Genomic DNA, 13,552 nt, shown 5'->3' on the forward strand with positions numbered 1-13,552 from the left:
CCAATTTTAGAGAAGTTATTGTCCAGAAGATACCCAGAGCAGAAAATCAAGCGGCCGATGAGTTATCCAAACTCGCGAGCTCAATAACGCCGGTCGCTATTCAGCAGCCAATTGAACAAGTATTGTTGGTGGCGCACGTCGACCGGATGGAAGGCCTCACGTTTCCAAGCGACTGACGGACACCCATCATAGAGTTCCTCCGCTCGGGCGCCACACCATCTAATGAGAATGAAGCCCAGCTGCTAAGGAGGAGAGCCGGTCGGTTCACACTCATCGGCAATCAGCTTTACAAAAAGGCTTTCTCGCGCCCGCTGTTGAAATGCGTGAGCTCGGAGGACTCGGCTTACATCCTCCAAGAAGTACATCAAGGATCGTGCGGAGGGCATCCGGGCGGACGATCACTAGCTAAGAAGATCCTGCTAGCTGGATACTTTTGGCCAACTTTACAAGCGGACGCCGCTCGGACCGTGTCGACATGCCTTTCGTGCCAGAAGTACCATAACTTCTACCACCGACCGGCAGAGGAAATGAAGGCATCCACAGTCTCATGTCCGTTCGATTAGTGGGGAATGAATATCGTTGGTCCATTTCCTATGGCGACCGGGCAACGGAAATTTCTGTTAGTAGCGGTGGATTATTTTTCCAAGTGGGTGGAGGCCGAGCCGCTAGCCAAGATCACCGAACAGATGGTCAAAAAGTTCATCTGGCAGAACATCATCTGTCGGTTTGGCATCCCTCGCCGACTTGTTTCCGACAACGGACGACAATTCACTGGAAAGTTGCTCGAAGATTGGTGCCAAAGCTATGGCATCGAGCAACACTTCACATCTGTAGCATATCCCCAGAGCAACGGTCAAGCCGAAGTAACCAATCGGGAAATTCTTCGTATTCTGCGCGCTCAGCTCGACCATTTGGGAGGAAGTTGGGTGGATGAAGTGTCGGGCGTCCTATGGGTCATCCGAACGACTCCAAAGGAAGGAACGGGCGTCACGCCTTTTCATCTGGTATATGGCGGCGAAGCGGTGATTCCCGTCGAAGTCGGTGTCTAATCCGTTCGGATCCAGAGTTACGATGAAGGCAACGCCGAGCGGAGGAACATGGAGCTGGATTTAGTTGATGAAGAGAGAGCCAAGGCGTCCATCCGGCTGATGGCGTATCGTCAACGGATGAAGCAAAACTACAACAGGCGCGTAATCCCCAGATTGTTCCAGGTTGGTGACCTTGTATGGAAGAAAGTCAAGCCGGTCGGGGACGTCGGCAAGTTGGAAGCTCCCTGGGCGGGCCCCTACAAGGTTATCGAAAAGCTCCGCTCGGGCGCTTACTATTTGGAGGATCAAGAGGGACGGCAGCTGGATCGGCCATGGAGTGCGAATCATCTCCAGCCTTATCGTGCCGGATGAAAGGTGCACTGGTGTAACTTATTTTTGTGTATATTCTAGTTGTACATGTCCTTGTAATGCAGGAAGCAAAAATGAAGCAGACATGAAATTAAAGGATGGCTAGTGTGTGTGCCGAGCGGCTATAAATGTCCGAGCGGAAGACCGTCGAGCTCTGACGTTAAATATCGAGAGACGAGCCGGCGTCTATAAACGTCCGAGCGGAAGATCGTCGAGCTCCGACGGTAAATATCGAGAGACGAGCCGGCGTCTATAAACGTCCGAGCGGAAGACCGTCGAGCTCCGACGTTAAATATCGAGAGACGAGCCGACGTCTATAAACGTCCGAGCGAAAGACCGTTGAGCTCCGACATTAAATATCGAGGGGGCGTCTATAAACTTCCGGGCGGAAGACCGCCGAGCTCAGGCGTTAAATATCGAGACGAGCGGCGTCTATAAGCGTCGGCGGAAGACCGTCGAGCTCCGGCGTTAAATATCGAGGCAGGCGGGCGTTTATAAGCGTCCGGCGGAGGCCGTCGAGCTCCGGCGTTAAATATCGAGAGACGAGGCGGTGTCTAAAACCGTCCGGCGGAAGACCGTCGAGCTCGGCGGTAAATATCGAGAGACCCGGCGTCTATAAACGCTCCGAGATGAAGACCGTCGAGCTCCGGCGTTAAATATCGAGAGACGAGCCGTATAAACGTCGAGCGGAAGACCGTCGAGCTCGGCCGTAAATATCGACGAGCCGGCGTCTATAAACGTCCGAGCGGAGACCGTCGAGCTCGGACGTTAAATATCGAGAGGCGAGCCGGCTATAAACGTCCGAGCGGAGGACCGTCGAGCTCCGACGGTAAATATCGAGACAGGCGGCGTCTATAAGCGTCCGGCGGAAGACCGTCGAGCTCGGCGTTAAATATCGAGACGAGGCGGCGTCTATAAATGTCCGGCGGAAGACCGCCGAGCTCCGACGTTAAATATCGAGGACGAGCCGGCGTCTATAAACGTCCGAGCGGAAGACCGTCAAGCTCAGATGTTAAATATCGAGGAGGCAGGCGTCTATAAACGTCCGGCGGAAGACCGTCGAGCTCGGCGTTAAATATCGAGGCAGCCGGCGTCATAAATGTCCGGCGGAAGACCGCCGAGCTCAGGAAATATCCGATGCCTGTATAAACGTCTGGAGACCGCCGAGCTCGGCGTTAAATACGAGGAGACCCTATAAACGTCCGAGCGGATAGCCATCCAAGTGATACATTCCGACGGGGAGAGCTGAGCGACGACAGATCCGGTCCTTTAAGGCCAACATACAGCCGATCGGCTCGCTTAGCAAAAATAGATGAAAAACCCCTTTGAGGTAAGGAGCAAAGCAAAAGATGGTTGATACGAATTAAAGATGGGAGCGCGTGAGAGAATAATGCTCGCGCGCCGAGCGGCTGTGCAATCGCATGGCGAAAGGCGTTTTTTTTTAAACAACCGGCTCGAGCTCATGTTAACGTACGAAGCCGAGCGGAGGAGTTTTAAAGAACACTTCAAACATGACGAAAGAAAAATTTCTTGCCAAAACAAAAGTTGCGAGAACGGAAAGATGATCTATTTAAGGCAAACACTAGGCAAACAAAAGATGTTACAGCAGAAATAAGTTTGACCGAACGGCGAGGGTACAAAAAAGTTGATAAAAAACCCTCCTCACGCGTCAAAATCAAAAAGAGCATCAGGAATGACGCCCATCACGGTAGCCAGATCCTCTGGAGGGATGTTCAGCTCGGCGGGAAGGTGGCTTTTAGTCTTCAAGTAATCCACTGCCGCCTTGATCGCCTCTTCGAAAGTGAGGGAAATTTTATCGGTGAATTTCTCTCCAAATTCGTCCGAGTGGACAAACGCCTTCCTCACATCGTCAGAGCGAGCCGACTCCCCATCCTGATACTCTTTGAGCGCGGCTAGGGAAGCATTGTTAACAGCCTGGAGATCCTTTAAATCCCCTTCAAATTTGAGCAGATCGGCCGAGCGGCTCTCCTTCTCAGTGGCCAGAAGGGCATCCAGATCCTTGATGCGTTGCTCTAGCCCTCGATCCTTCATATGGTCCATGTCGTCGATGGCCTTGCGCTTCCAGTGGTCGCCGTCTTGATCACTTTATCCCGTTGTTTGACCACGCCTTCAAGCGGCGACCTCGTTTGCCGGATCGGGCGTTTAGTTCGGCAAAAGCTTTTTACTTTTCTCCAGAGCAGCCGTGGATTGCCCTTGGTTCGCCTCGGAAAGCTTGAGTTTTTTCATTTCTTCCTCCAGCTCGGCCAGTCGATTGCTGACCGCAATCTGCTCTACCCAACTCTGCGAACAAAGGCAGTTAGGCTAAAAGCTAAAACAAAAAGCATCAGTAAAGCAGAAAGACATACACCGGTCGCCTGTTGCAGGTTACTGTCCCCTAACTGACTGGGGGACATGAGCGCGACGCGTAAGTGCGCGTCCTCCCAAACTTTGGCGAGCGGACCGGTGAGGGTGATCTGCTGTTCGGGAGCTGATGGCCGGTCGGCGGCTTGAAGGTATTCCTCTGAGGGAAATCTTAGGACGGTTTTAATCACCCTCGGACCGCTCGAATCATCTTGAGATGCAGCGGTATGGCCAGAAGACTCGCCGATCGGGACCGAACGGTCGCCCAGTCGCCTAAGGCGACGTATGGTCCGAGAGGTGGAAGGTTGCACCTCAGGGATGGTCGACGGCAAGTCAAGTTGAGTCGGAGTGTGCTCTGAGGAGACCGCCTCCAAAACCGCTTGAGCCTCATCACTCCGCTCGGCAAGCTGTTCCCTTAGTGAAGGCTGTTGAGCGGCTTGATCTAGCCGACGGCGCTTTCGAGTCACCAAAGGTGTCTCGTCAGCCGATCGGCCTTCCTCCTCGCCCTGGGCAGAGGTTGTGATATTGATCGCAGCCTCATCAGTGAAGATGCGGGCAGCCGATGCCTCGGGAGCAACTTGAGTTCCCTCGCTCCCTTCAGTTGTAGCGCCGGTCGGAACCAAACCCCGTTCGGCTACCTCTTTATCCTTTACCGCCTCAATATTGGCGGCTTTCAGCTTGAGCTTTTCGGTTGCCTTAGCACGCCACATAACTTCAGCTGTAGAAACAAAGAATAAATCAGTTAGAACAAAAGAAAAAGGGGGATAAGAATCGCTTACTCATGCTACAAGGTAGATCGGCTTCAATGGGAGACAAGCCAAATATGTACATTACTCCAGGAAGGAGTAACTTGTCAATATCGTAACGTTGGCCGACCAGCTGGTTTGCAGCATGAAGATACGTCGGATGGCTCTTGAATTTGCCAAGGCCCGGTTGATTCGGCACCGCCGTCTGCCACTTCGTTCGGAAGGCCGGCCGCTCGGGGAGACGCATGAAAAAGAAGTGCTCTTTCCAATGCTTATTGGAGCTCGGCATGTTGCTAAATAGAACGAAACCCGACCTGGATTGAAATATGAAGGTTCCCCACTCGGATTGTTTTGGGTAGAAGAAATAGTGGAAGATTTGGGGGTCCAAGGGGATATCATTCAACTTGAAAAGGACTATCACCCCGCTCAGCAACCTAATCGAGTTCGGGACTAATTGGCCGAGCGGGAGGCGAAAGTGATTGCATATTTGGATGATAAACGGATGTGGAGGAAAGCGCAACCCGGCCAAAAACTGATCACGGAAGAAGTAAATGGTGCCGGGCGGCGGATCATTGGGCCGATCGGAAGGAGTGGCTATAACTATTTCGTGGTCGGCCGGAATTTCATACGTTCGAATGAGACGCAAGGCGTCTTCTTCGTCGAATCGGCTCTCTATAGTCGTATACCAGAGACTAGGAGCGCCAACCGTAGGCGTAGAAGTGCTCGCCATGGGCGAAACAGAAGCGATAATCGACAGAAAAACTAAAAGAAAATGCCGATAGAATGCAAAAGGAAGCAGTACAGGAGGCGGATAGCTGGAAAAGAAGGCTTACGGGTACGAGGAAGATAGAGAAAAGGAAGAAGATGGCGAGCGCACCAAGCAGACGGGGAATAAAGATCGCCGGAGCAGAAAGAGTCGCGTGAGGGCGGAGGTCGATGAAACAATAAGGCGGCAGAGAGAAGAGGCCGCGATATTTATAATGTTCGCGTCGAATGGTCGTAGCCGTCCGATCCAGGTCGTGAAAAACTATGCCATCATCCAGCCGTTCATTTCAAACGGCGGATGTCCCATCGGAAGTGACGCCACCGCCATACTCTGACAAACGCACGATCGCCACGTGTCAGCATGATACTGGTCGCATTTAATCAGCGCCCCTTACCGTGCGCACCACACGCGAGGAGCAGTAGGGGAAAGAAGTGGGCATAGATTCCAAGAAAATACAAGGAAGGAGCAAAATACAGCCGAACGGACGAGCCTCCCTAAGCCTGGCCGAGCGGATTAATATAGCGGTCATTACTCAGTCAGATCGGCAGTCCAGTCAGTCGGACTTCGCCTCCTTCGACTAGACTCGAGGGGGAGGTAAGTGATCGCGGTTAGAACCGGGGACCCCTATTTTGAGGGGTCAACGCCCCGCGGAAGCCAAAGGGCCATGTGGCTGACCGGAGAGCACAGGCCGGTCGACCGAGGAATATCTGACGGTAAGAGGCGCCCCGGCGGGAGTCGGGGTTCCGATGCTCAGTGGAACAGTAGCAAGGAGCCGAGCGGAAGGCCTAAGAGAAGGTGATATACTGTTATCAGTCCTTACATAGCACCCTACCGAAATTCTCCCCAGCGTATCGAAGTAAATGGCAGTCCGGACGGGAGGGGAGTTCAGTCCGGCCAGGACGTGAGATGAGGGCCGTCCGGCCGGCGCGTGAACTCCCTATCCAGCCGGACGGACGGACGTCCCGACCTGTGGTGGGTAGAGATAGACAAGAACACCTTCTGACAGCCGTCAAGTCCTATGGCTAGGCCATACTCCAAGTCTGACAATGAGGTGTTCTGTTGTCCCATCAAGGACATACTCGGACTGTAGCAGTATGGCGTCAGGTAAGCTTTCTGACAGACACATACCGAGGTATGGGTTGCGGACACGTATGCACCTCGGTGGACGTGCATGAGCTCTTTCACCGCTAGGGATGGCAATGGGTCGGGTTCGGGTCGGATTCTATATCCTCCGTACCCATACCCATCGGGTATAGGATATCCAATGGGTATACCCATACCCATTAAAGGACCGGATATATTCTATACGTGTAATTTTTCTTCTTTCTATCGAGCTATTATCATTCAACAAAAACATATTAAAATTAACATCCTATTAAAATATATATATATAATTAAAAAAATAGATTAAACATCTATATAGGCCTACTAATATCAACAAAAAATAGTAAGTTGATTTTAGAAAAAGAAAATTTTCTTTAATATATGTATATATATTATTTAATCGGGTATTCGGGTCGGGTATCAGGTATTGATAGTCCCTCCATACCCTCCTCCATTCGGGTCGAATGTCGGATCCTCCATCGGGTTCGGGTGGAATTGCCATCCCTATTCACCGCTCTATATAAAGAGTCGTATACTTCGCCGGAGGTACGCATTCAACACCTTTGGAGCCACTTTCTTCACTGTTTGCTTGCCTGATTTGAGCGTCGGAGGGTCGCCGCCGGGAACCCCTTCCCGGCCCGACTTCTGTGCAGGTTCGCCGGAGGTTCGTGCGACCAGTCGAAGATCCACGTCAGCAGCAGGGAGCGCCACGTGCCCAGCGTCCGTTGATTCAGCATTCGGACAGGATCAGGTAAGAAGAAGGTAACTCCTAAATCCAATCGAGTTATTTTAAATACTAATATGGGTTGTAGAAATGAAGAAGCCTAAAAGAGGAGAATGCATATAGTATGCTTCACGTGTGGGGAGAAGAGCCACTATCATACCAAATGCCCTAAGAAGAGGAAGATTAAGAAGTTAACAAATTTGAAGAAATGGGAAAAGGCTAAGAGCTCAAGTAGAGGGGGAGCTTCAAGGGTAAGGAAGGTATACTCTAACTTGAATTGTAATTCAAATTGTTGCTTTCTCATGCATGTTAGGAATAACTTTTATTATTTACCCATGTAAAATTTTAGTTTTAAATATCATGATAGAAATAGGGTCAATGCAGACCATAATTCTGAGGTATCTATGCATGATAAACTTAGACATGTTAGATTCTCATTATCTAAGGAGAAGAAGGTAATGGAGAACCAAGATAGTAATCCCAAGAAGAGGAGACAAATGCCTAGGAAGGGTAGGTCTAGGAATGTCCAAGATGGACATGTTGACTCTAGGTTTAGGAACCTGGAAAGGGAAAATCAAGTTTTGAAGGCAAAGCTTGATCAATTGGAGAAAACCCTAAAGAGATTTATGGTTGGATCTAGAAGGTTAGATATGGTATTGGGTGGTTTAAAGACCTAACAATGATAAATCGAGTTTGTGATACGATCTAATGTCTCCAAGGCTAAGGAAAAGTCTTATGCTAGGGTTAGATATGACTATAGCAAGGAGAAGTCAAGAAATGGCAAGGAAAACCATTTAAAGGTAAAAAGAAGTCAACCAAAGACAAAATGCCCAAGGTTAAGTAGAAGAAGACACCTATGGTGCACCATGTGGAGGAATAAAAAATTAATGGCATCAATAGGTAAAATATATACCATTTTAACTGGTCCACCCGAGCTACAGCCTGGGAAAGTTTGCACCTGGCTCCGCCATTATTAGAGGGAGCTCAAAGAGTCAATTATGATTATAACTGTTGGTGCAATTGACCTCTAGGGTTTCGACGTTTGACAATGCATCTAAGTTTGGTCAGTTTGACCAAGGGTTAATCCAAACAGGACTTGATATTTAGAAGAGAGTAGTCTAGTCAGGACTAGATGACTAGCAAGGGTAAGTCCTAACGAAAGTGAGAAGTCCTAACTAGAGGTTAGGCAAGTGGAAGTCCTAGTGAGTGAAGTCGGGCCCTAGTGAGTGAAGCTAGGTGGTGGAAATCCTAGTAAGTGAAGTCGGACCCTAGTGAGTGAAGGTAGGTGGAGGAAGTCCTGTTGAGTGAAGCCAGGAACTAGACGTCCTGGTGAGTGAACCTAAGCAACCTTAGGGAGGTAACCCTAGGTAATGTGTGACCGCGCGATCGACCAGACTAGCGAATCCTGAAAATGTGTTGACACGGTTTTACTTTACTATTTTATCTATTGTACTAACTCAGTGTGCTGGAGTTGACAGGTCTGAGGGAGTCCAGATAGGTCAACGGGTCGACCGGATATCTGGCATGAAGTCCAGTTGGGTCCGCGAACCGGACAACTGACAACGTGATAAGTTAAGGTAAGTCACTGGAAGAGAGTGACCATGTAAGAACGTGTCCCGGTTGAGGGGACAGTATGTGTCAGTCCAGATTAGGTCTATTTTGGATATCTAATCTGAGACTTTGATTAGTTTCTGGTCATGAGAGAACAGAAACTAATTACTACTTATTGTTATTGTCCTAATACTTGTTTTGTAGGTTGTTTGGACTAACATTATTTTGCAGGACAAAAGGAGCAAATTTACCTTCGGATGAACAGTATCCGAAGGCGCCTTCTTACTGTTCATAGAAGGCGCCTTCCACAGGATGAAATTCTGACTTCGCCACGGATAAGTGCCGAGTTGTTCGTGATTGAATTTTTCAGGTTGAAAGTGCCTTCAACAGCTATGGAAAGCACATTCCATGCCTTATATAAGGCAATCTCGAGAAAGCTTCAATACAACACTCGCATACGAGCTATTGCGCATCCGTTTAAGCTTCCGATTACTCCAGATTCCTATTACGACTCTGCTACGAAGCTACTGCGCCCAATGACTATTCTGAGGACTTTCGATCGCGACCGATAGATCGACACCAACACACGAACGCTCTCACACTCGATCCTTACGTGTTGGTAACAAGTTATATTTATGTATTTAATTATCACAAAAAGACAAGTGCAGTGTGTTGCACTTGTTCTAATTTTCTTGTACTTGATTCTTTTTCCCGGAGGTACCAGAAGAGACTTTTTAGTGAATTATCCATTGATAAGTCCGCGGGACCTGGGTCTTGGAATAGAAGTCGTCGAAGGCTCCGAATCAAGTAAACTAACTGTATTTTCTTGTGTTTTTTATTCTCTCTTTCTTATTTCTTTCTCCACTATGTACTTTGTTTTTAGATTTTAAAAATAAAAGACGATGTTTTTTAAAAATCATATGATTCATCCTCCTCTCACGTATGTATCAATCCAACAATAACAACTAACTACTTGTAATATTATAATAGTTAGTTAATAGCATCTAATAACTTTTATAATTATTTTAAAGTAAATTTGATGAGTAAAGTAGAGAAAAATCTCCAATCACAACTTAAATTTTGCATGCAATTCCCACTCATAAAAAACTTTATTTTCACTCCCTGCATGCAAAGTTTTATTTGCTTTAACTCCCTCATACAAATATTGTGACCTAATTGCCCCTCAGATTTTTTAGGTACAAAAAGGTTCAAAAATGAGTATAATTCCTCTTAAATTCAGCACTTTACATTAGAATCAAGTATATTTTCTATTAAATTGAACATATTTTTTTCCTGTTTTAATATAATTCCTCCTAAATTCAGCACTATATGAAAAGAAAATCTAGTATATTTTCTATCTAATTAAGTATCATTTAAAGAAAATCTAGTATATTTTCTATCCAATTGAGTATCATTTAAAGAAAATCTAGTATATTTGAGTATATTTTCTATTAAAATTGTCCTTCATATTTTTTAGGTATAAATAGTCTAAAAATGAATATAATTCCTATTAAATTCAGCATTTTAAACTAGAATTGAGTATATTTTCTATTAAATTGAGTATGACTTTTTTCCTATTTAATATAATTCCTTCTAAATTCAATACCATTTGAAAAAAAATCTAATATATTTTTCATCCAATTGAATATCATTTAAAGAAAATCTAGTATATTTTACATCTAATTCAATACCATTTAAAGAAAATCTAGTATATTTTTCATCCAATTGAGTTGGAAAAAGAATCGTACTCAATTTGATAAAAAATATACTAGATTCTAATTTAATGTACTGAATTTAAGAGGATTTATACTCATTTTTAGACTTTTTATACTTAAAATATTAGGGACAATTAGGTAAGTATATTAGACTAGGGAGTGAAAATAATGATTTTTTTGCATAGGAAGTGCATGCAAAATTTTGTTTGCCCATGAAGACTGCATACAAATTTTTCAAAATTTGATCATATATTTTTTAAATAAAAGACATAATATACTAATTTAAAATAAAGTGGGTCCTCTATTAATCTATTAACACTATTTTTTATCCAAGATGTTAATTTATTAATCAACAAGTGTGATGGCTAACGATGAGTAATTATTAACGATGAAGCCATACTGTAAAACTCATTCATGATATTTATTTTTTAATTATTCCTTTCCAAAAAAAAGAAAAACTTTATTTTATTTATTTTATAATCACCAGTTATTTTCTTGGTATTTCGCCCACCACATGTAATTTACGCACCATCAACAGATAATCGTGCGCCCGTCACTAGAAAGCGATCGATGGATGATCATGCCACCCACTAACATCCCATCACTAGTGCTGCTCTGATCGCTTGTTCACTACGGTGGTTAGCTGTCGTTGTATAAGAACACAATCAAGCATTCAAGCTCTTCTTTGAATCCTTTCAAGAAGATGCTTGAGTAAATAAAGCTCGATCCAATGTAGTTCGTATATTCTCTGCCAAATATTCGCTTTATTGCTGTGTGCACCTCCCCAAACACTTGGCCTGTGAGATCATGTCAATCAGATCAATATCAAGAAAAAAAAAAAACTTATGATTCGCAGAGAGATCGACATTTTGAACACAGAAACCAGATAGCATCGACAGATTTAATACTGATTATAAACATTAACACCGCCTGATCATTTCTTTGCCTTTGGATGAATCAAGCAGTAGTTGATCTAGAACAGAGCAAGCCAAATCCCTAAAAAAAGAAAGAAAAAAAAAAAAGCGGATCCACGCGCGTGTATATGGAAGTAGTTGGATCATGGTGAAGGAGAGGCAGGAATAGATCAAAGCACCGACGGATTCAATACTAATTTACAAACACCAACCTGATGATTTGTCCGCCTTTGAATCAATCAGGAAGTAAGTAATTCATCGATCGGAAACAGAACAACCCAAATCCCTAAGAAACAAAAGCTAGCGATCCGCACACGTATACAGTGATGAGGGATCCTAGAGGTCGTGGATGGTGTCGGAGAACTTGTTCTTGATCCACTTGAAGCTGCTGGAGAGGGAGGACTTGAGCTTGCGCTCCATGGCGAAGGAGTTGTACGACGCGATGCGGCGCTTGCGCTTTTGCTCGGGATCAGTCGCCCCGCTAGGCCCGTTGAAGCTGTAGGATTTGGACCGGTTGTCGTACCCAAACCCTCCTCCGTCGGAGGGTGAGGAGGAGAAGGAGGAGTAGGCGGAGGAGGAGGACGCCGGGAAGGATCTGCACTTCTCCATAGTGAAGAAGGGGGAAATGAAAGGGGAGAGGAACGAATGGGAGAGTTGGAAAGAGGGACGGAGTAATAAATATAGGTCTTAGTTTTTCTACATGCCCCCTAGAATTTAACAATATTTTCAAAACACTTCTTATATATTGCTCTAATTCTAATTAAAATAACTTCATTGTTTATCGAAATTGCTTTAACACGATTTTAATAGTTTTGATCCATTACAATATTTTTTTTACTAAACTTATTTCTGCTATACTAATTTTTATTGAAATTATTATGATATTTTTAAAACCACTTTTATATTGGTTACGTTGAACTTCTTCACCGCTAGTTTAAACTATTCTAATTTGATCTAGATTATTTAAATATTGTTATAATAATTTTGGTTGAAATTACTATAATTGGAGTAGTTTTAACTAAAACTACTTTACCGTTATTAAAATTATTTCAACTTAATCAAAACTATTTAACTTGATTGAAACTTCTCTAATATTAATACAAATTATTACATAATGAAATAATTTAGTCAAAATTATTATAATAATATTAAATAAGTTGATTAAAATTGCTTACAACAGTTTGTAATCAATAATTTATTATAATCAAAGAATACGATTATTTAAAATTTTAATATATTAACTGTAAAATTTTAAGAGAGCTGCTTTTTCCACCCCACACCCTCCCCTCCCCGGGCCCACCATAAAATTCAATTATATTTACCATTCTATCTTTCTCCTTATTCCTCTCATTCACGTTTCTTTTATTTAATTTTTTTAAGTTTTGTTTTTTTAACTATTTTTATTTTTTTATCAATTTTATTTTTAATAATTTTTTTTATTATTTATTGAGTGGCAGTTCTTTTCCCACCTCCACGTTTTATTTTGTTTTGTTTTATTTTATTATTTTTTGTTTTTTTAATCAGTTTTTTTTGTAATTTTAATTCTTTTTAATTTTTTATTATATATTTATAATCTTTTATTTATTTTTAATAGTAAATTTTCGCACACACTCCCTTCCCAGTTCCATCATATTATTTACCTTTATATCATTTTTTAAGTATTTTCTCGACAAAAAAGTCATGTTTTTTTTATATTCGTAATATGAGATTAGATCTTTTGTCCCTAATTTTCTCTGTCCTCCTATCATACTCGTCGCCTCAAGTCTACTACCGGCGGCCTATAGTTGTCGCCCCAATCAGAACTATACCCTAGGGGAAGGTGAACCCTCGGGGTCGCTATCAGGGCGATTGACGTCGAAATTCGGCTGAATTTAAGCAGGGACTCATATCGCCGACAAAGGAAAGTTTACTCAAATCCGACCGAATTTCGGGATTGATCGTGTTGATGGTGACTGTATTCACCTTCCTCCTAGGATATAGTTTTAGTCAGGGTGGCGGTCGAAGGCCGCCGGTGGTGCCACCGATGATGGGCTGGGGCAATGAGTGGGACACGGGGACAGGTGATATTGAGATAGAAGATTTGATTTCTTATAATCTTTGTTTTTTTTTAATAATAGATTTTAAGAGTTATTATTTATAAAAAATTTGAAAGTAAAATAGGGATAAAAAAAAATTGATGAAAAAATTAATAAATAAAATTTATTTTAAAAAATAAAATTAAGGAAGTAAATAAAATTGTAAAAATAAACGGTAAACTAAAGAAAGTAAATAAAA

This window comes from Zingiber officinale, chromosome 6B (genome assembly GCF_018446385.1).
Source record: "Zingiber officinale cultivar Zhangliang chromosome 6B, Zo_v1.1, whole genome shotgun sequence".
In the NCBI taxonomy this organism is placed as follows: domain Eukaryota; kingdom Viridiplantae; phylum Streptophyta; class Magnoliopsida; order Zingiberales; family Zingiberaceae; genus Zingiber; species Zingiber officinale.